A 25,217-nucleotide genomic window follows, 5' to 3' on the forward strand; every position below is an offset into this window, starting at 1 on the left:
CCCCTTCCAACATGATTGTTCATTTGCGATAAACTGAGAGAAGCCCACAAGAGATTGAAAAAGAAAACTCATAAGTGCTTCATTTTGAGGCTCTTACAATATTCTACTGGAGGTGACAATTAATGGAAGTGAATGGGAATCTAATTCAGAGCACATTTAGATCAAGGAAGGAGGAGGTATGGCAGGAAGGAATCAATATGAATTTGCTTGCTTTTATATTCATATTAAAGAATCAAGTCATCAACATCTCATGACAAGTTTTCCAAGGAGGATTTTCTTTCTTTCTTCCTCTTGTTTTTTCATGCTCTTTATTTGTTCATTTCTCTTATTTCTGCAGCTCCCGAGCTCCTAAAGCTGGCACTAAGCATTAGCTGTATTAAAAGTACTATCTATTAGTTCAATTAGACATTAGACATTTACTTTTCAATGTATTTGAAGCCTGATTTGATTTGGGTCCAGTCATTTAAAATTAAGAGAGCAGAACTGTGTACAGAACTGTGTACCGATATCTGTGGCTCTGAAGTCTTAATTGCAAATTCAGATAAGGATTAGACAGGGCTATATCTCTCTAGATCAAAGATATTTGCTAATACCTGAGATAGAAAGGTTGTTAGATTCTATATTTACTAATTCAAGCTTTTTGCCTTTGGATTTTTGTTGAACTTTAATATTTTGGTTGAAAACAACACAATTTGCACCAGCATTAAGAGTGTGGATGTGGGTAAAATTTGAAGCAAGCCTCACTTACATTTTCATTATTTTGGTCTAGCTAAAAAGTGAAATAGTGTTTATTTTTGCAAAATAAAAACTATATATATTGTCAAAGGCCATGTTCCAGCATTAAGCTTTTGTTTTATACACAAAGAAATATATTAATGAAAAGTGTTTTAAGTGCTTATTATAGAGATGGTTTGTTTTGAAACATGAGCTTTTTCACAGCAGTTTTACACTTCATTGTGTACCATGAAAGACACTCTAAGTAGAGGTTGTCAGTCTCCCATCAGAAGGAGAGTACTGCTGGGGAATGGAGCCATTTAGGATGTCACTCAAGCAGGACTAATCTAGAGTAGATATCTTATAAATAACCAGTAACGAAAAAACAAATCATTCCTCTCCCCACCAGAGCAGAGAGAATTACTGCTTAGGAGAAGGAAATCTTTATAATAAAGATTTACAGTCTGAATTAGTGAATTGTTTAGAGCAAAACATTGCATAAAGTTGCAATGACAACCTTAGATAGGAGTTCTGGGAGCTATGGCAATGCCTTTATGAGGAGAGGGAATGAGTTTAGAAGGGCTCTTGTATACTGGCATCTCTCACTTTGGTCTTGGGGAGATGGGTTTGCAAACCCTAGAAATCTACCAGTTATGAGATATGGGTTTATTTAGGATAATATTTTTCGATCTCTACTCTAGTCCATGCTGTTCCTGTCAGATCCCAAAGATATTCTCAAAACCAATGAAGACCATTCTTTGCATAGAGAATTGCTGTACACGTTTAAAGTGTATGACTTTTCTATTACGTGATAGAATATACTCAGAGTACTAAGAGTATTCCTCTTTAGCTTTCTGTTATTTCAGTTGTCAACATTTCACTCTTTAATTTCTTGAAATAAATACTGGGGTTTTTTTAGATATTTGCAAGTTCTCTAGCTTTGGAAATCTTATCCATACCTCCCCTTCCCTGCCTTGTTCTCCTTTAAAGTAGCTAGAATGAGCTCTCTCTCAATTCCTAGTGGGGAAAAGGCTTTATCAGGACCCATGGTGAGAACTCTATCTGTCAAAGAGAGAAAGAACCTGCTTTTCTTGATTCTGATAAGTACGAATTTCTCTCGTTGAAACTCCTGTTGTGGTGATACACAGAGAAAAATGAGTAGGAATGCCTGGCTGGTTAAAATAATCTCCTCAATCCCCCCACCCTAAGTGATTCTCTTATTCCAGGACCAAGAAATGGCACATTTCCCAGACTCTTTGAACTTGTCCACCATAACATATCATTCGGATATCCTGAAATACAAAAAGAAAAGAAAAAACCCTAATATTCGTATGTTGCTTTTTTTCAGTAGTTTGGTTTTGATGAGGTTGGGGAGAGAATGAATTTTATTGAATGCCAGGCTTTCCATTTTATTGCATCTATTTCCACACATGCCTGTAAGTTAGATAGAGCAGATGCTATCTACATTTTTCAGATGAGAAAATTAAAGTACACAGGCTTCCTTAAGATCTGGCAGCAAGAAGCTAGATTTATCTGGGGTACAACAGTTTTGGGAATGCACGCTACTTGGAACCAAACTATTTCAGGTTTCTGGGGGCAAGTTAGTTTTCTTAGATTCTGTAATGTGCAGGGACGGGCAGGGTCAGGCAGCATCTCTGTATGGTTACTAATAGGGAGCCCTCATCCAGGAGAAACATATTCACTCTTTAAGTAGAATCCTTGAAATTAGCAGTTGCAAGTAGCCCCTGGAATAAAGTTGAAAAGCTTTTAAACAGTACGTATTGCAAAGTAAACCCTTAGCATAAAAATGTATACTGTTTCTTGTTGTTTCTGCCGTGATGGTCTACACTAAAGAAGATTCATTTCTGTAAACATCTACTGATTGCTCTGATTCAGCTACTTGAGACTCCACAGAATCTGGAGATTGGGTGTTGAGGATTGACAGCATGGACTGAGTGATAAAGGTCACTGTTTCCTTATAAGTGGGGACCATGTGAGAAAAATATAAGGAAATAGGAGTGAAAAGGAATTTTATTTTCACCAACAACAGTATAATATGCTGCTGAATGTAACAAAGCTATTTTCTATATAGTATGTAGTTTGTATATAATTGATAATTCAGGATAAGAAATTCTGTGTAAAAGGTGCATGATGTAGTTACTTTGTTAATTTAGCCATTTATTTAACCAAATGTTCCTTTTTACATTATATAGTAGCTGAGTTTGGGGGGCTCTAAGATCTAGAGTCCTGGTCTAAGTGGAATGAAGACAAATCATGACTTGAAATTCACAAATTAATTTTTGCTTTAAAGGCAAATCATGCACTTTGCTACCACTCTGGGAGGAATGACAATTAATATAAAATCATAATTTGGGAAATTATAAAACATCAAAAATTCACCAATTTGCTGCTTTGAAAAAAGTAGTGAGATTTTATTAAAAATATCTTATTCAAAAAATAACCCAGTAGATGTGATAAAATCATGAATTGCTTTGGAACCCATAAAATATCTGTGATGCAGCCCCTTTCTTTTCATTGTTCTTTGTAAATGTGTTCATGGAATATTCAAAATATATAAACATGAAAACTATACTGTCTTCCTTCCATAGTCTGTCATAATCTGCCTGTTTTAAGAAAGCCTAGTTACATGTAGCAAATTTGATGTCCCTGTCATCATCTTGAAATATTTGTTGAATGAATGGATGGATGCATTCCCCATCTGTGTAGTCAGTTCTCAATTATCCATTATAATGGAGTTGAAATAGAAAAGGAACGTTTGAGAGTGAAATCCACAAATCATTGAGAACGTGTGATTCATTACTTTCAAAGTTTCCTACCAAATCTTTTACCCAACTAGATTAAAATGTGGCAAAAAATAAATAAATAAATAAAAATGTAAGTTATTTCTCTTTTGCCTGGTTGTACTCACTTAGCTACTAAGGAATAAAATTTGAAATTAGGGACTGAAATAAATATCTTAATAGAGCCCGGAAGCTAATGATTATCTCTGAATCATCACAGTAGTAGCTTAGGGCAAACTCATTGTTCCTATATAGGATTCCTAGGGGGATATTTTTTAACAGTTGCTGGTCAATCTGAACTAAGGATGTGGAAGGAAAGATGCTCCCAGAAGGATGCTGAGTGATTGAAGTTGACTGTCACCTTTGCAGTGTGATAGAGAGGGGAAAACACAATTCAAATGTTTTTGGAAATACTGAAAAGATACGGGACTCTAGAGTAAAAGTTAATCCTGAAACAGCACTGTATCATGTGTGTATGTGTGTAAGTGTTCTGGAGGGAAGGCCTGAGATTCCCCAGGGCTTAGAAATGTGTAAGCTGGGTCAAGGTCACATTCGTTCTTGGTCTTATATTTCAGAATATTTGGAAGGAAGAAGGTTTGGGTTTTTGTTTTTTGTTCTTTGTTTTTTTTCTCCTTTTCTTTTAAAATGTCTAGCTGCTTCCCATTAAGTTAAGTTACTTTTGAAAGCTCTTATGGTTTGGGAAAAAAAAATTGGCAGTAAAATCAGCATGGTTTCTGACAAAAGGCCTGCGAGCAACAATGGTAGGATAACCAAATGCCACAAGGAGTTGGTAACACTGAGTGGAGTCACAGCTGAGCAGCACAAGCCCAGGAAACCCAGCTTTATGTTGCGTGGACGATCACTGGCGACTGATTTTATTCCTGCTCTGAAGAAAATGTAGACAACGCATGCACACCCGGTCCTTCTTACCACTCCCCACCTCCTCCCTCCTATGAAATCTAAAGCCAGGGGTTCTTACACTCTGACATGGAGTCATGATACATAATCCTTAATACTTCCAAAGAGTCTTTGCTTTTCATCTGGGAAATTATGTATGCTTTAAGTTTATTTGGACTATACCTGTACACTTTGTTAAAGGACTATACCACATGAATGTAAAAATATATACTTTTATGTATTTGCACAACTAATATAAAATATGCAGAAAGCGCAAATGCATCTCTGAGATCAATTTTCTTAAATCAGAACGTAGAGTTAGTATAAAAGGAAACCTATAAGCAGCAGTCGTATTAGTTTGTTGATCTCCTTTCCTGAAATTTTCTTTTACTATTTTTGAAAAGGAGGGTGGCAGTAATTGTTAATATGGACTTTAAAAGTACCCTTTGATGGTTTTCTCTTGCCATGTCTCATAAATTCCAACCTTCTTTGATAAGAAAAGAGTCTGACATTACAGGCCAGGCAGAAGTCTCTGAACGTTAATTGAAAGCATCCAACTGAATTGTCATATCTTTGCAAAGAAACATAAGCACTAGTGTGCAGTTTCAAACTTTTGATACAGGAATACAAAAAACATGTTTGTGCATGCATAGGAACTTCTAATGATAGGTACTACTGTGTGTGTGTGTGTGTGTGTGTGTGTGTGTGTGTTTGTGTGTGTATCAATATAAAGATACATGGTTGTTTGCCTCCGGTTATCATTTGCCCATGTTAATTGGTAATGCTTATAGGTTAGAAAGACAGCAAAGCCAAACACATTATTTCCACTAATAGAAGGAAGACATCATCCTCATCATCCTTGTATAAACCTATGGTGACTGTGAATCTAACTTTCTTTTATTTTGATAACTTTTTATCTTGAGAGAGAAAAAAAATTAGAAGGCAGCAAAAGATTCTCATTGAAACAATTCTGTTTTAATCACTATAACAATTTTACTGTTTTAATTCTCCCAGTGGTCCAATGAAGCAGTTACTATTCTAAACCCATTTCATAGAGGAGGAAACTGAAGTTCAGTAAAGTTAACTAACTGGCCGAAGGCCAGATAGCTAATAAGGCATGGGCCAGTTAGTTAACCAGATGGCACCTAGCCACCGGTCCAGAATACGTGTTCTTGCCACTACACTCTACTGTTCTAACAGTACATTAATATAGGAAGAAAGAAACATCTCAGACTCAAGTAATTAGTAATTCCCCTCATACTGAATCCATGCTGGGCTAAACAGTTCTTTGATTTGATCAGTTTTAGTTCAAACGCCCGGAAGTTCCTTCTGAAGAGAATAGGACCTCTGGCAGTGCGTTCTAAACTGCTTTCCAGAGGTAAAGAGAGGTATGTTTCTTCTGTTGGCTTCAGGAAAGAAACATACATAAAAGTAAAGAATTAGTTCCTGTCTGGCATTTTATCAACTTCACTAAAAAACTTTTATTTTTTTCTTTAGAGGCAGCAGAGATAAATTGTTGCAGAGTGCCTACCTGTTCAATAAGAAATTCATTCTCTCCTGTCACATACGCCCGTAATTTCCATTGACAGAACCTTTCAGAAAATGGAAATGAAATGTTTGTGAAATTTCTTATACAGAGAGAAAGCAGAAAAAAGAGGACACTGATCTCTTGCTGTTGAAACAAAGGGCAAATTATACATTTTTAGTACTGGATTTTTTATAAAAATACTTAACTCTTTTACATCTCAGTTTCCCCATCTGTTAAATGGGAATAATAGCCCTTCCAAGTGCCTGAATCATTTAGGTTTAAAAGGCCAAGTGAGCTTGGAACTATTTTCTTTCAGTGCTGTGGCTGAGGACCCCTTGAGATAACCAAGCCACAGAGCAAAGATGATGGCCTTTATCATGTAGAGAGTGGATGACCAGATGGCAGAGCCCATTCTACATAATGACTCTCACTCTGGTGGTTTGTAATTTATGAAGTAGCCTTCTAATCAAAGGCGCTGTTGGCTGCCAGAGAGCTCAGCCACAGCATGGAAATAGCTTCTTCCAAAAAGAAAAAACAAATCAGCCGAATATTCTTCCATCTAATATGATAAACAGTCTAAAACACAAGAAAGGTTAACACAAATGATTCTGATTTTTATTTTGTAAACCTTGAGCAAAGAAGAGAAAGGATAGGTTATCTAGGAAGGTCATTTCCCTTGACTTCTTCAGGGAAGAAACAGGAAGTATTCTAGCCACCCTTGTGTCTTTTGGGTCTACTTGTGGCTCCCAGGCCCTGATGCCTAGGCAGGGAGGAGAAAAAGGGAAAAGAATAAAGCGAGTGGAGGGGCAGACAGAGAAAGAAAGGGCAGTTGAAAGGAACAGGAGAGAAATGATGAAAGGGGTTTGCACAGCTGGGCCGAGGCAAACTACCTACCCCCCACCAAATGTCAGTGGTTGCTGAGAGACATCAAAAAGCCATTGGAGGAATTTCTCTAATTTCCATAACCAAAGTTAAAATAAATCAGAAGTATGATGAATATGGTAATAATTCTGCAACCTCTTCTCACAGTCCCTAAGATTTCGCCCCTTCATCTCTTTTGCCGTGACTAGCGTTTCTATTGTTCATGATCCCAGTTCTTTTTCTAATATGACAACAGCCTCACTAATCTCGCTACAGCTGAAGTCATAGTTTCCAAAGAACTTCACTTGATTTAGAGGCATACACTGCCCCATTTTCTCTTAAGCATGTAAGGAGACTAAGAATAACCCATCCACTACTTGGTGTTGGGTACATTTTCAATCTGGCATGCCAAAATTCCCAACTCCAGGGTGAGAAATAAATCTGTTTCTTTGAATAGCAATGAGAAAGATGGGTAAGCATTTTAAAAGGGTAGATGATGAGAGCTGGTGGCAGTGCTAAATGGAATTTTATGTTCTTATGAACCATTCAGTGTAAAATGATAGAGCATTTTCTGATTAAGTGATTTTAGCTTCTATGGTGAGAAAATGGTTAAACACAGAACACTCTCCTAAGGTATTTCGTATGAATGCTTTTATTCTTTACTGAAAGCACATCAGGGAAATGGATGATGCATCTCATTTGATTCAAGTGAAACAGTTTAAATGGTTATGGCTTTGAGTTAAGAAAAAAAGGTAAATACCTCTTTTTCATTTGATAAATGAAATACCTCTCTTGACGTTTGATAAATACATGTCACTGGACAGTAGGTTGTCAGGACATATTTATAAAGGGTCCTAGCCTATGGAGTTTTCATTTTTAAGCCAAGATGCTAGCAAGTAGCATCATCTCTGAATGAATTGTATTTAAACAGGGTTAGGATGAAGAGCAGTAAGGTAAGAAAAATGCTTTAAGAACACCCATTCATAATCAGAAAAACCAGGAGATATTTTTTAAATAGATCACACACTATTACTGAAGAACAGCTTTTTAATGCAGTGCTTTGAAAACTGGACATAGAATATCAACGAATAGAGAAAGCATAAAGGTAGCTTTCTTAGGAGAGTGAATGTGTATCACAAATGGAATGTGGTACCCAGAGGTTGGCTAGCTAGAAGGCAAGCCACAAGTAGGAGAGCGATTTTGTTCTCTCCGAGGCGATGTCTGCCAGATTAGAAGCATCAGTGCCCTCTATTGTTCACAGGAGAACTGCAGAATTGCCTGAGAACACAGGCCAGGCATTTTTTGCCTTGTAAACAGACTTCTCTACAAACTGCAATGGATGATAATCAATAAAGTTGAAGGAAGGGAGGAAGAAAGGAAGGAAAGAAGGAAGGTAGGTTGATTTGTGGTCATCGTTGTATTGTTGGAGCACATTGTCCAAATGTTTAAAACATTAAATCTTTAAAATGTTTTTCCTGGACTAGCTGTTTGAGTTTATTAACATAAGACATAGTCCTCAGAAGAAAGGTGCGATTTATATTTAGTGATAAATGAGGGCAATGTTTATGATGCAAAAGTTCTTCTGTTAACTTCATTATACTTCTTTTTGGTTTGTTTCCATAAACCTCTATTTGCATATTAGCATTTGACTAACTTTGGGAGAAAAATACTGATATTAATATCTAGTTTTCTCCTTTGCGTAATTTATATTTCCCGGTAGTGATTTGATCTGTCATTGACATGAAAAATATGGGGGTTGGAAACTTTCTTAAAGCTAAAATAACATTAAAAATAGCATTACTCAGCTATGTGTTTTACTAAATTAAAGATTACTGCAAGAATGACAACTTCATTCAAGCAAATCATTTGGAATTACATTAAACAGCTGCTGTTAAACAGCTGACGACAAAGGAGACCATTTTGATCTCCACAGCACAGGGAATCTAGCTGGGCGCTCCCTGCATGGGGTTATGAAGAACACATTGTGTTCCTGTGGACCCACACACAGAGTACTCCCCATTGCGCTTGTTGCCAAACACTGGGCTCTCTAATCACTTTGTATTCAGTCAGAGATCCAGGAAGTCCAAATCCAGCCAGACAAATGCAGAACAGCTTAGCAGAAGCAGCTTTAACAGGTGCCGTCGGTAAGGTCTTAGGGAACCTGAGAGACAGGGCAAACCACGGGGAGCATTGGTCATCGGTGTCAGTTTGCCCAGCGCACAGGATGGCACCAGTCACTGAACAGCAGTTTGCCACAGAGGCCAGTTGATTGATCCTTCAGTGATGGCATAACAGTGCAAACAAAAAATATTTAGACACCTTAGCTGTGCAGTTCCTGGCAAACAGACTGCTGCTGGGTCTCTTGCCTGCTCCCCCTGCTCCTTAGAGTGCTAGAAAGAGAATGGACTGGAATAAAGACCATGTAGCCATGAAACATTAAAAGGGATGGATGAGAGATTTGATTTAAGCAGGTGTTGTCTTTCTGCGTCGACTGTAGGCAACTGATGATTGCCACCCCATAAGCGTAGACACAAATGAATGGGCTACTCCCTGGCTCTGTCCCTGTCTACCAAGGTATGTGGTGCCCCCCAGGAGATCTCACTCATATACCATGTTTCAAGATTATTTCTAGTTGGAGAGGGTCAACACACTCAGTTATGGACTTTCTTTCTGTGCCATGTTCTGGCTCATCTGTCTCAATAACAGCACTTGATTTTAGTGAGTTGAAAAAGTTGGCTGGCCTGACACCATCCTTCCAGATCCCGTCACTTTATAAACACAGGGACAACTTATATTTCCCCCCTCTCCCCCCCAACACACAAAATCAGAAATCGTGTATCGACAAAATGTTCATGAACTTACTTGTGTAACTTGAGCAAACACGAGAAAAAAGAGGATCCTATGTGCTGAGATACAGCAAGTTGCAGAAGAAATCTGAAAAATCTGCAGTAAGGTGGACAACAGCCTGTATAAATAATTCTATTAATATTTAGACTCTTGGCTTGGTACTGATAGTAAAAAAGGGAGAAAGAGAGAAGCAAGGCCATATTTTAAGTTATTTGGAATTACTGGCAAAGTGTTTGCTTCTGCAGTTGGGAAAACATTTGACTCTCTTGCACGTTTACTGCATTTAAAAAAATGGGGTCCCAGACAGAGTAGAGTGGCTGGGCATTCTGCTGACACAAAATGTCCGTTTCTATCCTGTCTGGTTAACATGGGTTAACTGATGTGATACTTGTAACCTGTTCTGAGCAAGTGTTGATCTAGGATGTACATTGACAAGTGAATTGAGAGTCCATTGCTTATGAGGGATTCCAGCTTTACCCTCTATTTCCAAAGCCTGTTATTTTCTAAACTTTATTTGTAAATCAATAATTAGAACCCAATATCATCTTATCTGAATCCCCTACATTTTAAAAGTAATAACTGTATTTCAATAGCATTTATTATTCAAGTTCATGTTACCAACATCATAGAATTAATCTTTATACAGTTGCCTTTGTAGTTTATTTGCAAGAAACTGAAGCAAAATGAAATTGATAGAATAAGCAACATTATATAAAACATGAGGGAGAAAACCTACTGGATACTATTTATTAATTACATCATAGCTTCCTGAGCATTGTTGTTTTTTGAATTATACCACATATGATTTTCATAGATTAATAATATGTTAAGGTTTGAATAGACTTGGTACAAATTAGTCTTTTTCTCTCACTGTAAAATTGATAGACTGAGGCCTAAAATGATTGAACTGTTAGCTCAAAGCCCACCAATTGCTCATGGCAGAAACAATTATATAGAGGCTACCAGTAAGTATTTCAGTGTTAAGCGTTTATGGATTAGTTAACAAAAATCATCATAACAATTTTGGAAGGAAATGCAATCATTGTGGCCCATACACCCAGTTGTCCTACATTCCTGTGTCTGGGATACGCAGAGAAATCAGAGAGAAGCCGTGTCGCTGGGGGTGGGGGAAGGGGAGAGGGATTCCACCAATCATTATAGCCTCATGATGCTCTAAAGGAGTTGTGCAGAGGGACAGAACCACAGGAATGATAGTGCAAGGACCCAGCACGTGGGACAAAGAGGTACATGAAAACCGTCATTATTTCCATCACATGGTATTGCCACAGAGAGAGGCAGAAGAATTAGGAGAGGGCTAAGACAGAAAGAAGCCTGGTAGGATGGGGGTACTTACTCCCAAGTTTGTCTCTGCCACTTATGGGTTGCTACAAGCCCAGGCAATTTAAATGACATCTCTGAATCCCAGTTTCATAATTGATAAAACTGGAAAACTAACATGATTTATCTCACAAATAGGTAAAATGAGATTAGGAATGTGCAAGCATTTTGGAAGCTTTAAAGTGAGATGTTTGTGCTAGAAATTAATAAAATACAAATTTTAAGCCTGTTTTATGAGTTCTTTGATGAGGATTCCTTTGCTAAGCCATACTGATAATTACTGATAATAATCTAAGGTCTTATGAATATGCTGAGGGAAAAAATTAAGTTAAATTAGGCCATTTTAAGGAAAATGATTACAATTTCTTGCAAACAGGCATAGCATAAAATGAAGCAAAGTAGCGTATGCACGTGGTTTACGTGCTTCATTTATTTGATGAGCAGACAGTTTTTGGAAAAAGGGACCAGTCTCTGTTTATTTAGCATTTGACAACTCTCTAAGATCTTCAACTTAGGAGATGAAGATTCAGTGAGTATGTTTATTATTTCACCAAACATTTACCAGTTACATCTATGAAAGACGTCAGGTCACTAATCAGCTACAGGATATAAATAAATGGTATAATGTTCCAAGTGACGCCTTTAAAAATGAATACATCTACCTACGTGTTCAAATTGGACACCATCATTCTACTATTAGGCAAGCAAAAATACTATGAAAATTAAGAACTTTAAGCCAAAAATTCTTTTAAACGTTAGCTTTGGTAACTTCTGTCATTTGCAGTTATGTGGATGCCATACTATCTGGGATATAAAACACTGTATACATTAAATTAATATTTTGCCAATGAGGGCATTTTGCCTATAAATATAAATATTTTATTAGTTTGGTATCATTTTTCTTTTCATCAGCCTAGCTTGGGCTTTTTCTATTATACATTGCTTCCATCTAGGAAAAGCATGTGCTTTAGCAGAAAGAGCTCAGACCCTGCCAGCAGATAGACCTGGGGTCATATCCTGGTTCTGTCACTTACTAGCCAGGTTTCCTTGGATAAGTTAATGTTTGAGCTGCATTTCCTTATTTTTATTTCTTCATAGAATCAGACTCCTTATTACCATAATATCTACTTTTTATATTATTAAGATTGTTAGATAATTGCACAATAAAAGAAGGCTGTTACTATTTTTACATCATTGAACTTTTTTAAGGTTAAGCAAAATAAGTAAAGCGGTCAGAACAATGCTTAAGACATAGTAGGTGTTCAGCAAATATTTTTCACTTCTCTTTGACACAAACTCTACATTAAAGCCTATATTAAACCCTGTATTAAATAATAACACCGCATTGCATTTTGTATACTTTCTTTTACAATGTACAGAATGAGTTTGATACATAGATAATTGCCTTCAACATGAAGACTGAAATATAAATATACATCACCATAATACGATTTAAAGATAATAGCCATTCTTTATTGAGTATGTCTTTTACAGATGAGTAAACGAAATGCAGAGAGGTTAAGTAACTTTCTCAAGGACAAACTCCTAGTAATACACAGAGCTGACATGAAAACTTACCCAACCTCCTAACCAACTGGTTAATAGGCCTGCATTGAATACACGCAGTGAGATACTGGACAAAGGGAAAGGAGTGCGCAGGGAGAACGTCAGCCTTCAAGTCAAGAGGGTAAAAACTCCTATGCATAGCACAGTGTCTGGAATAGAGAAAAATGTTACTTAAGTATATGAAAGAGCAAAAACATGCTGAGCATGGTGTTTTATGCCTGTAATCTCAGCAACTTGGGTGGCCAAGGCAGGAAAATCGCTGGAGGCCAGGAGTTGGAGACTGGCCTGCGTAACATAGTGAGACCCTGTCTTTGGGGGAAAAAAAAAATGGAAAAAAAAAAAACTTAGCGGGGCAGGATGGTGTGTGCCTGTTGTCCCAGTTACTTAGGAGGCTGGAGGTGAGAGGATCACTGGAGCCCAGAAGTTTGAGGCTGTAGTGAGTCATGATGGTGCCACTGCACTCCAGCCTGGGTGACAGAGTGAGACTCGACTTAAAAAAAAAAAAAAAAAGAAGAAGAAGGAAAGAAAAGCAAAATGTGAAAGAATATAGCAAAATTCAGGGTGTGTTGTCTTTAATAGGTACACCTCTAACTGATATCCCATTATAAAAGAGAAATCGAGACCCTGGGCTGAGCCCTCTCATGGCTCAGCCAGCAATTTCTTTAGGAACTTTAGACTCTGTTTTCTATCCTAGCAAAATAGGTTGCAAACTTTGGTAGATAGAGCAGAAACATACACATTTGCTAATATGGATCCAAAGTTAAACCCGCTCAGAGGACTACAGAAAAATGTATATGCCTACCCTCACCTGGAGAGCTAAATGAACGGGTGCTTGAGAAAACCTACTCAGATGACATCGTGAAGGCTGATGTAGCTTCAGTGGCAGTAGGCCAGCAATATTGCTAGAAGAACAGATGGAAGATGGGACACATTTGTAGCCAAAAAGAGACTACTCATAGGTAACACAGCATGTATTGCCAGGAATAAAGATGGTGAGATGTAGAAATAACCTCTATAAGTCCTATGTGTGTGCATTTCTTCAAATCAGTTTATTTTTAATTGTTGGATGAATTTGGAAAGTTTTTGCCTGAAATCTGTGTGTTTTGGGCATTGTTGGACCTTTGCTTTAAGGAGTGTATACAGAGGTGTGTGTGTGTGTTTGTGTGTGTGTGTGCGTGCGTGTCTGTGCACATATCCAAGTGTGTGGTACTAGACTCAGATGAGATGGAGTTGATTAAAACATCAAATGAGTTACCCTATGAATGCTATACAGTTGATATTTATTTTCCAAGGCAAGAATGTGGGCTTGCATTTCCGCTGCGTGTAAATGTTTTGTTTAGCGCCTAGTGCGGTGCTAACAACAGTGTAATAAATGCTTGCCAAATATAGTATAAATAAATAAATAGATTTAACACCCAGAGGTTTCATGTTCTTTATTTTATTGTCATTTGTTCAGAGGCACAGTAGAAAAGGTTCTAATGGACAATCTATTTCTTATTCCCTCACGGTTCCTTATCCACCCAAGACTGATCTCTATAGCTTTGTTCTCTTAAAGCACTTAACCCTTTAAAACTCTCCTAGCAAACCTTTCTGCTCATCGCATAGATAAAAAGAGGGATACAGCAGATAAATGAACAGAATCACACTCCATGCAGCACCATGTCCAGGGGAATCACAAGTAAAATCTGGTACTTAATGGCAGTCAATGTAATGACTAAGAGCCAATGGTAACCTTGCTTGTTCCATGAGCAGGGTTAGAATTGTTTCTGCAAGTTACCTATGATGGAAGTTGTAGTAAATTACTAAGTCTCAGTTTCCTAATCCGTAAAACTGGAATGTTATGAAGATTTTGTGAGGTTCAGATGAACTAAATGATGTGAAATTTTGAGCACAGTCCTAGCACATCATGAACTAGTGATACTTAGCAACCCTGACCATCATGTCAATGACAGTGATAGTGACAATGATGATGATGATGAGTGTTACCCACGAATGTTGCTGATGATGATGACAACAGTGAACATGGTGACAATGGTAACAGCCCTTAATGGCCAACAGCTTGCTGGAAAAACTCTTAAAAGGAATCACGGCACAATCTGCTTTCTAGTTTATGTTTCTGGGTCTAAGACTGCCTTCAAAACATACTATTAGTGTTTGGAAAATTTAAACCAGCTCTCCAAATTAAATTACCCTGAAGACCAATACCAATATTAAAAAAGACAAAGAACTTTCTGAATTCTATGCCATAGCCAGGACAATGATTTTTACACTGAGATATTTACTCCAGGGTTCTCTCCATGATCCTAAGAGTCACTTTAAGGATGGTGTATGGTTTCAGTTTGGCTGCACTGACACACTGATACACCATTCATAGCAAATGAATAGACTGTGCCTGTGTTGTAACTTTCATTCTCTACTCAATGACTTTTCTCACACTTAGCAAATAAATAAATTTTCATTGTGTGCTATTGTAGAAAAGTCATATTATCCTAGATTTTAAAGCACACCTTTTATAAAGAGAACCTGTAATACAGTTAGCAGCCCCATTCCATTGGTCTCTAATGACTGTCATGGTTAGACATACTGACTTTGACAGAAGGAGGAATCCACTCCATTAAGCAAATATACTGAAGGCTCCATACTTTGTTGAAGTTAATAATTTCATCTTTAACAACTGAAGCAAATTTGAACGATGCTGCACTTCTCATTCGATGCGACACTCATTTTGCATTCATCAGGGAAGGGAGAATGCTCCTCTTTTGATGTAAAATCTCCCTAAATTGTTAGGTTTGAAGGTTTTTTAATTGTCTGGGAGAGGCCAACACCAGAGGGCGATGTGAATTCAACATTTTTACTTGTTTTCTTGTACAGTTTATTTTTGGTATGTAAATAAAATTAGCACATTTTATGTTCATAATGATTCGTTCTCTTAAGATTTTTTTTCAGTTACTGAAAGTTTACTTTGCTTCTCTCCCCACTTTCACATTTTAACAAGGAATGGAAAGATTAAGAAATCATTAATTCATTTAGCTGTCATTTATTGAGTACCTAGTATATGCAAGGTACTGTAAGAAAGGGTTGGATGGAGTTAGGACAGAAATGGGTAAGGACTCATTAGAGAAATATTTATTGGTCAACTGTTGCATTCAAGGCACTCTACTAGGTACTACTGGGAATATTAAGATGAGCCAGGTAGTTCTTGTCTTCAAGGAACTTACATTCCATTGGAGAAATATGATTCCATTCCTCTCTTTTATCATTGAAAGTTGCTCACTTACCACAAACTTTTCTCCCCCAACAGTCTGTAGAGACACAGCTCAGAAAATCTGCCTCTTTTGTCCCTCTCTCAAGTCGAATTGGCCATGCCCCTTCTCAAGGCTCTAACCTGCTTTACAAAGACACATCAGATATACGAAGAGCATTACAAATGTGTGTCCTTTAACTAGAAGATAGTGGGAATAGCTGAGGCAAAAATCCTGGAAACAGGAATGCCTTTGTTAGGTTAGGTTAAGTGAAGACTGTGACATCCAGGCTCTTTGAAGTAGAATTGTGGGAAACTTGCCAGGAAAGGGGGTTTTGGTCAGGTTATGAACAGGCTTGAATTTCAGGTTACAAGAATCTTGATTTTGTTCTGTAACAGTGGAAAATATGGGGTAAAAGTACTTGAGAATGTCATATAGGATGAATTATAAAGAAGCAGAAAAACAGAGGGAGGGAGACCAATGAAACCAGCAGTGAGGAAATTCAGGCAGTTGGAATGTAACTTTGAGAATGCAGAGATGATTTAGAGTCAGAACCAATAGGGCTTAAAAGTTTACAAGTGTATTCCAAGTACCCATGTACGAAAGTGGTATTTTTTGACATCAAGAGCGTTGCATGAATTCATCTAGCTCATAATAGTAAGAATTCAAAACTCAGAAAGCAATTGCCCAGCTAAGCTTGCATTCATTCATTTATTCATTAAACAGCCTGTTCAAAACATCCACTCTGTCAGGCCCTAAGCTGTGTTCCAAGCATTCTGAGATGAGACAGGGTCTCTGCCTTCAAGGAGCTTAGTTTAATAAGAGAAGTAAAATTATGTACAGATATGAAAATGCTAAAGGATGGCAGGATAAGAGATGCCTCCAGAGAGGAAGTGATCTGAGTTTCTCTATGGAAACGAGGTATATTTGTGTGTATGTGTGTGTGTGTGGGGGGGTATTTTGGGGGTGTGTGTAGGGGTAGGGGGAGTGTCAAAAAGGGGTTGTGAGGTTGATGTTTTAGCCTGAGGGGTCCACACGTGTAGTGACACAGGATTGTGAGCAGGTATCAAGAAATAATTGTGATATAAATTACCCTGACCCCAAAGAGCTTTCAATTCTCTAGTAATGGTTCTTCTGTTTAGACAATGTTCTGTTTTTATACCCAACGCTATTCCATTATGTTGGACAGTCTTCCCATATGGGGACGGGGGCGTGAAAGAAGAGAGAAGGGGACTGTGATAACTCAATGCCAGTTATATTTGAGAGCCAATTTCGTACATGACTTTTAAAAAAATCATCTGAGAATTAACACTTTAAATATTCTGCCCAATGAAATAGTTAAATTCAGAAGGTGGAAAAATGAAAGAATGTCAATATATATATATAAAATCTCACTTTGATAAATGTGACATGGTAAATTCAAAGCCTCTCCAATAAATGTCGAGCTTAATACAGGGCACCTCTGCCTGCAAATAATCTCTAGTAGTGAGGAAAACACTACAAATTAAAAAAAGAAAAGGAACACTTTAAGTTCTTGATAATTTTTTAGTTCCTCAGTCGGTGATATAGAAAGGTGTGTAGAAAGCATTATTTCTCCACAAGCATCTAAGGAAGGGTTACAGTTTCTTTCTTTTTTTCTTTCTTTCTTCTTCTTCTTCTTTTTTTTTAATGTTAAGCACGTTCCTTTGCAGGGCTTAGAAATCTCTCTAGTCCAAAACTGAACAAAAAAGGCCTCCCCTTGTGCTTTTTTTGTCAGGCTGATGAAGCTGTATAGAAATGTAAATGGAATATAAGAGAGGTAGTGGGAAGCTTGTGTTGCGTTTTTCTCTTCTCTGGGGTTCCCTTGTAAAAATATTCTCTGATTTTGCTGTGTGTGTGTACCTCTTGTCTAAGGGCATTTAATTAGCTACAAGTTACAACAAAGACTTTTGAAAGGAAAATATATCTGTGGTACAGATGCCTTTATTTTCATTCTGTGAACAGCTAGGTTTTTAACTCCCTTATCAAGAGCTGCATGAACTGCCCAGACTAAATTGGGAACATCTCCACACTGTTTGACAAATAGATTTTTTGTAAACTGATTTAGCCTTTTCATTGTTTGCATTTCATTATATAGCAGACTTCATGTCACAAAATCGGTATTCATTCAAAATAGAGAATTTAGAGATAGGACCATAGCCAGATAAAAAATATTGCACAGGTCGGGGCTATTAAGCATAGAATAATAGCAAGTCAGTGATCCAAGGGGTTGTTCTTCAGCAGCAAAGGGGCTAACATAGCCGAGGTCAGGAGTCGGACTCAGGACTGAAGATGTGTCTGTGGCCACATTTACAAGACAATCCGCAGGGAACAGAGTGAGGAATGGAGTCTGGCAGGATACACTGTAGGAAAGAGATGGGCTTGTTCTCTGCATCTCAAACCTCATTCTCCTGAGGGGCAGGAGGACAGTTGAGATGTGTCTTGGTCTGTTCTGAAATACTTGCTCATCAGAGTTTGGGGTTCCATGGCACATATAGGAGAGCCATATTAGCGAAATTGACTTTGAAAAGGAGTTAGCAGTGAGCTGGCTTTTCATTTCTTCTAAATCTTTTAGTTTAGATCAGTAGGTCTCAAACTTGAACATGCATCAGAATCACCTGGGCGACGTGACAATACACAGATTGCTGATCCCCCAGGGTTTCTCTGGGACAGGGCGAGAATTTACATTAATAGTTTCTGGGTGATACTGATGCTTCCCTTTGAGAACTACTGGTATAAACTACATACCAATCATCAGAGGATCCAATGATTTGCAGTTTTAGAGCATCTGCCTGTTAAACCCACTGAACAATGAACACTGGCAGCTCTTCACCGTTAACCTCAAATAGAAAGTCCGAAAGATCACAGAAGATAGTTTACAAGGGTAACGACTTAGCTTCGTTTCGTTTTTATTTAAAAAATAGCTCATGTAGAGCCATGTTTATATCACATCTTATTCTGCCTGTTTCCCACAGCCAGACAGCTTTTTTCTTCATTTTAATGCATCTTTGGAGATACCTTTTATGTACTTGTCTATCAGTGTCAGGATTATTTATAAAGATGAACAGGATGTAGTTTTACTCTCAAGAGGCTTACAGTCATGGGAAAATCAGATACATACGAAGAAAACATCAATAGCATTCGGTTAATCAAGATGATAGAGGGATGCTGAGGTCTCTGTCCTACAGGGAGCCTCCCCTGACCTCCACTCCAGGGTAAACTAAGTATTAAGGATGAGTAGGGGCTGGTTGCAGTGGCACATACCTGTAATCCCAGTGCTTTGAGAGGCTGAGGTGGGAGATCACTTCAGGTCAGGAGTTCGAAGCTGCAGAAAGCTGTAATTGCACAACTGGACTCCAGTTTGTGTGATAGGCCTGGGTCACAGAGTGGGACCATGTCTCAAAGATAAATAATAAATAATGTTTTAAAAAAGATAAGTAAGATTTTGCTAGGCAGAGAGAAGTGAAACATTGGTGTGTATTCAGGAATCTGCCAGCACTTTGAGAATCCTAGAATTTTTTTACTTATAAGTACACGCTGTTTCATCTTTCTCAGCTCTAGCATTTATTCTACTGTCTGTCCATTTCATACTTTCCCCCTACTTAATCTATTTTTTCCCTTACTACATTCTATTCATAATCTGCATTCATTATAAAATTATTCAAACAATACATAATAATATAAGGAAGAAAAATGAAAAGCAGCTAAATTGTATTGCCTCGTGATACCACAGGTTTTGTTTAACCATTTCACATCTGTTTTTACCCTGAAGCACAGTGTTAAGAAGAGACTTTTACAGTATACTTAGGTCTTCATTGATACGCATTTCATGGTTCACTTTTTTTTCCTTAGATGGTCGGCAGTATAGCACTTACCGCACTTAAAGTTTCATAAACCGATAGATCCCTGGAAATCTGGTTTCTCAGCCTTGTGTCAATACAAAAGCTGAAGTCCACAGATGGTTTTCACTTTACCCTAAGTCCCTTGCCCACCAGTTAACTTCACCTTTTTCCTTCTTTTTATTATTGGCTTCAGTTTGAATCCCCAGTAGATCTTATCCCCAAAATACCTCTGTATGGACCCCACCCTCCGAGATTTTCACTGAGTGAGTTTGGGTGAGACCCAGGCAGCCGTAGTTGTCGAGAGTCTCCAGGTGATTCCAATTATCTCATCCTAAGATTATCTCATCCTAAGATCATGGTTGAGCTCTGGGGAATTAGTGTGAACTCAAAAAAAAAAAGAAGTGATGTTTCATCTGCACAACTAGGGAAGGTCTGGAAGTCACTTGCATTTGGTGACTTGGCATCTAACACAAGCCACTGATAGTTTTTGTGGGCTGTATGTAAGGACAAATCTTTTTTTTTTTTTTTTTTTTTTTTTTTTTTTTTTTTTTGAGACGGAGTTTCGCTCTTGTTACCCAGGCTGGAGTGCAATGGCGCGATCTCGGCTCACCGCAATTTCCACCTCCTGGGTTCAGGCAATTCTCCTTCCTCAGCCTCCCGAGCAGCTGGGATTACAGGCACGCACCACCGTGCCCAGCTAATTTTTTTTGTAATTTTAGTAGAGACGGGGTTTCACCATGTTGACCAAGATGGTCTCGATCTGTTGACCTTGTGATCCACCCGCCTCGGCCTCCCAAAGAAGGACAAATCTTATACTTGCGTCATTCACAATGAGTCTGGATTTATTTTATCTTATTTGTTTTCACTACAATTTTATGTTACTAAGCAGATAAGTTTGTTTTTTTTAATTTTAATCCCTTCCTGTTAATTGTTGTTCTTAACAGATGATAAAACCAAGAATTCAGGTACTTGCCCAAGGTCACACAGCCAACAGTCTGTACAGCCAGGATGAAAATGAGCCATCTCATATCAAAGTTTATGCTCTTACAAACACTTCTTTTATGTGGTTCAATAATGGCAAAATAATGATTCCAGGACCTGGGCTAAGTAATTTACCAGTGGGTTTCAGTCTTTGCTTTGGCAGCATATTGAATTCACCTGGGAGCTTTCAAAACTCCTGATGCCAAAGATTTTAAATTAATTGGCTGGGGTGAGGCCTGAAGATTGGAATTTTTCAAAGGTTGAGACTAATGACATATAGACCATGTCATTTAATCCCCTTAGCAACAATATGAGATCGGAGTCATCACCATGTTTAAAATGAGGAAACTGAGACATATAAGACTTTAACCCACCAGCTCACCTGTCTACCAGCTAAAGAACAGCAGAAGCCAGGCTCAAAACCACTGTCTGCAACTTTTCTGGTCACCATATCTGTCTCCTCCAATTAAGGCTTTTGCTTCAAATTTTAAAGCAGATGCAGCTGAGTGAACCAAGAGGCTTATACTAACCAGAGAAAGAACTGAATTTAGAGTTTTTAAAAGTTCAAGGAGCATATTCCTGTCTGCAAACTGAGCTGTAGCAGCCAGCATCAATTTATTTATTGATTTACTTGGTATTTCTTTTTGCAGGATTTGATTTTTAACACTGTGTGTGTTGAAACATGAAGTTTAAAAGAACTAGGGTCGGGGGTGGAGTATATACGAATAACAGAGCAAATTCTGAGTCACTGGTTTTTAATAAAAGCTCTGTTCCTGATGATGAAGCTGTAGAATTTTAGGATGAAACAGGTCTACAGAGATCCTGTTCCCACATCTTGGCATTCCCCAGAATGACCTGGAGGGCTTGTTAAAACACAGACTTCTGGGCTCTACCCCTAGAGTTTCTGACCCAGTAGGTCTGGGGTGGAGCCTGATCATTTGTGTTTTCAACCAGCTTCTTGTTGCTGGAGATTCTGCTGGTCTGGAATCCACACTTTGAAAATGATTGCACTGGTTCCCTCTCATTCACTGAAGCCCAGCAAAATGCAGCACGAAACACAAGGGTACAAATGACCAAGATTCTTCCTCGGCTGTTCTTTCTACCACATCTTGCTTCTCTGAGAAAGATGGGGGAACTTCAGAGATGGCATTTTTACCCTGACCCTAAAATTCAGTGTGACATCAACTTGAGGGGATAGATACCACAGTTAAAATAGTCCCTAGAAGCATTATATTTTGAATGCATCAAAGGGTCTAGAAAGGTTACTCATTGATACCCTAGTAATGGACATTTGAGAATTCCCCTCCTCTTCTCATCTTTCTCAAGTTAATCTGAGTATAGTGACCCAGGAGAGCAATTTTTATTTTTTTTGTTTTTTCAGAGGAAGGGTCTCGCTCTGCAGCCTAGGCTGGAGTGCAGTGGCGCTATCTCAACTAACTGCAATCACCACCTCCTGGGTTCAAGCAATTCTCTGTCTCAGCCTCCCGAGTAGCTGGGATTACAGACACCCGCCCACACACCCGGCTAATTTTTGTAATTTTAGTAGAGACAGGTTTCACCCTCTTGGCCAGGTTGGTGTTGAACTTCTGACATCGTGATCTACCTTGGACTCCCAAAATGTGGAGATTACAGGTGTTAGCCACTGCGCCCGGCCTGAAATTTTTAAGTAAATTATTTAATTAGTTGAGACCAGTTAGGGCTACGTAAGTATGCAGATGTATTTATTATGTTAAAGATTGAAAACTAGTGAATGATTGTTCTAGAGGTTCTCTTATGGGTGACAGGGGTGGAGACAGGGCAGGGATTTGCCATTGCTGCACAACGCTGTCTTAAGAAAAAGATGAGCCAGGTACGGTGGCTCACATCTATAATCTCAGCAATTTGGGAGGCTGAGGCTGGAGGTTCACTTGAGGCCAGAAGTTTGAAACCAGCCTGAGCAACAGAACAAGACGCTGTCTCTACAAAAAAAATTTTTTAATTAGCTGGGTATGATGGCACATACCTATATTCCCAGTTACTCAGGAGGCTGAGGCAGAAGGATTCCTTGAGCCCAGGAGTTTGAGGGTGCAGTGAGCTATGATCACATCACTGTACTCCAGCCTGGTTTACAGAGCCAGACTCTGTCTCAAAAACAAAAACAAAAAAAATGAGTCTGGGTTCAGTGGCTCATGCCTGTAATCCCAGCACTTTGGAAGGCTGAGGCAGGCAGATCACCTGAGGTCAGGAGTTTGAGACCAGGCTGACCAACATGGTGAAACCCCATCTATGCTAAAAATCTAAAAATTAGCCAGACGTGGTGGCAAACACCTGTAATCCCAGCCACTTGGGAGGCGGAGACAGGAGAATAATCACTTGAACCCAGGGGGCAGAGGTTGAAGTGAGTCGAGACTGTGCCACTGCACTCCAGTCTGCCAGTCTGGGTGACAGGGAGACTTCATCAAAAAAAAAAAAAAAAGAAAAGGTGAATATGGAAATAAATAGCCAACATTTTAAAAAAATTTATAGGGTAGGGGGGAAAATTAAAAAATAACAACACTCCTTTCTTCATAAGTCAAAATGTTTCATTTAATGAGTAGCTAATTTTGAAAGAGTAAATATATTAGCCCCATTAAAATATCAACAAAGTTTTTTCATAGAAAAATTGAAACTCATTAAAAAGATAATCAAGTTAGTCTGTTGCTGCCCTGCTATAAAGAAAGATCTGAGGCTGGGTAATTTATAAAGAAAAGAGGTTTATTTTGGCTCACAGTTGTATAGACTGTTCAAGAAGCATAAGTGCCATCATCCGCTTCTGGTGAGGCTCCAGGAAGCTTACAATCATGGCAGAAAGTGAAAGGGAAGGGGTGTATCACATGGTGGGAGAGAGGGAGCAAGACAGAGGGGAGAGGGGCCACACACTCTTAAATTTTAAACACCCACCTCTCAGATGAACTGCTGGAGTGAGAACTCACTCATCACTGCGAGGACAGCACCAAGCCATTCATAACAGATCTGCCCTCATGACCCAAACACCTCCCACTAGGCCCACCTCCAACACTGGAGGTCATATTCCAATATAAGATTTGGAGGAGACAAAATACCCAAACCATATCAATGATTGCAAACATTTTTGCCAAAATCAGGAATTTATTTGGAAGATGTTTGTTGAGAGTCTAAAATGTCTAGATTGCAGTGCTCAGCACAGTGCAGAGGATTAAAGGTCACAAGAAGTTTAGTCAGTGGAAGGCAGAGACACATGAGGACAATCTACCTTGACACAAACCAGTTAGACCAGTGAGTGCAAAGCATAATAGGACACAGAGGAGACAGCCATTGATTCTGCCTGGTGGCCCTTCAGGAAGGCTTCCCAAAGGAGGAAACACTTGAGTCTGTGTTTTTTTTTTTTAAAAACAAGTCTCTCACTCTGTCAGCCAGGCTGGAATGCAGTGGTGCAATCTGCTCACTGCAACCTCCACCTCCCTGGTTCAGGCGATTCTCCTGCCTCAACCTCTTGAGCAGCTGAGATTACAGGCACCCACTACCACGCTTGGCTGAATTTGTATTTTCAGGAGAGACGGGGTTTCACTATGTTGGTCAGGCTGGTCTCAAACTCCTGACTTCAGGTGATCCACTCTCTTTAGCCTCCCAAAGTGCTGGGATTATAGGCATGAGCCACTGCACCATGCCTGGCCTGAGAGTGTTTTATCTACCCTGTGCATTGTTGCTAAATATTATAGCTGACTAAATGAGAGCCAGAATTACAAGGAAAGGACCTTCCCAACACCATTTTTTTTGCAATTGTTTATTTATGGTTATGTAACTTTCTCCTCCAATAAGAGCAAATGAATTAAGTCTGGTAAAAATGAACAAAATATTTACATTTACTTTCTTTACATCTTAAAATATTGATTAGAATTGAATAACTGAATAGATTTAAATGCTCAATTGATGGCAATGAAGTCAATATTGGGGCAGAACGTGGGCAGTACTGGAAAGCTCTCACCACAGAAAAAGCCCATTAAAGCTAAGATTGTTCATTTAATCATCTTTGCTGATAGGAAAGGCAAAATGTGGACAAGTTTTTTTCCCCCAAGATCTTCTTAGCAATAACATACCCAGGTCTCCTTGTATTGCATGCTGGAAAGATTACAGAGATGAAATAGGATAATTCTGAAGGAAACTAAGAGCTGTTCCGTTGCTTGGGTTGATCACAGTTCTATTTTACTAAGAAGGGAATCTTTGAAAAGTTCTAAGCAAATATGGTAGTTTTAAAGTTGAATTATATTTTTTGGATTGTTGTTGTTTCTGTCTTAATGAAGAATGATTCGCTCCTCCTTCAGTTCATGTATCCTAGAATTTTATTGTGGTTTTGTGGCTGGGAAACTCAGGAAAGAGAAAATAGTCAATTTGGAGCTATACTAAACCAGAGTAAGATTCTCGATGACGAGGGGAAAATATTGAGATCACAAGGTTTTCCCCTTTTTCCTTTTCTACATTTTAGAGACAGGTCTCACTATGTTTGCAGGCTGGAGTTCAGTGGCTATTCGTAGACATGTGCGATCATAGCACACTGATGCCTTGTACCGCTGGACTCCAGCAATCC

General features: G+C 38.6%; 1 protein-coding gene across 24 annotated transcripts in view; it reads left to right on the forward strand.

Annotated features, from left to right (window-relative positions):
• The window catches only part of ESRRG (estrogen related receptor gamma), a 656,445-nt gene that overhangs the window by 391,074 nt on the left and 240,154 nt on the right, over window positions 1–25,217 (forward strand). For 4 of the 24 annotated variants that reach the window (XM_078356579.1, XM_078356572.1, XM_078356578.1 and 1 more), the window contains exon 3: window positions 8,063–8,194. The exons of the other annotated variants lie outside the window; for them this stretch is intronic. The gene's annotated coding sequence lies outside the window, so the exon portion shown is untranslated. The remainder of the gene's footprint in view (window positions 1–8,062; window positions 8,195–25,217) is intronic. 24 annotated transcript variants of the gene reach the window in all.

This window comes from Callithrix jacchus, chromosome 19, assembly GCF_049354715.1.
Source record: "Callithrix jacchus isolate 240 chromosome 19, calJac240_pri, whole genome shotgun sequence".
NCBI lineage: Eukaryota > Metazoa > Chordata > Mammalia > Primates > Cebidae > Callithrix > Callithrix jacchus.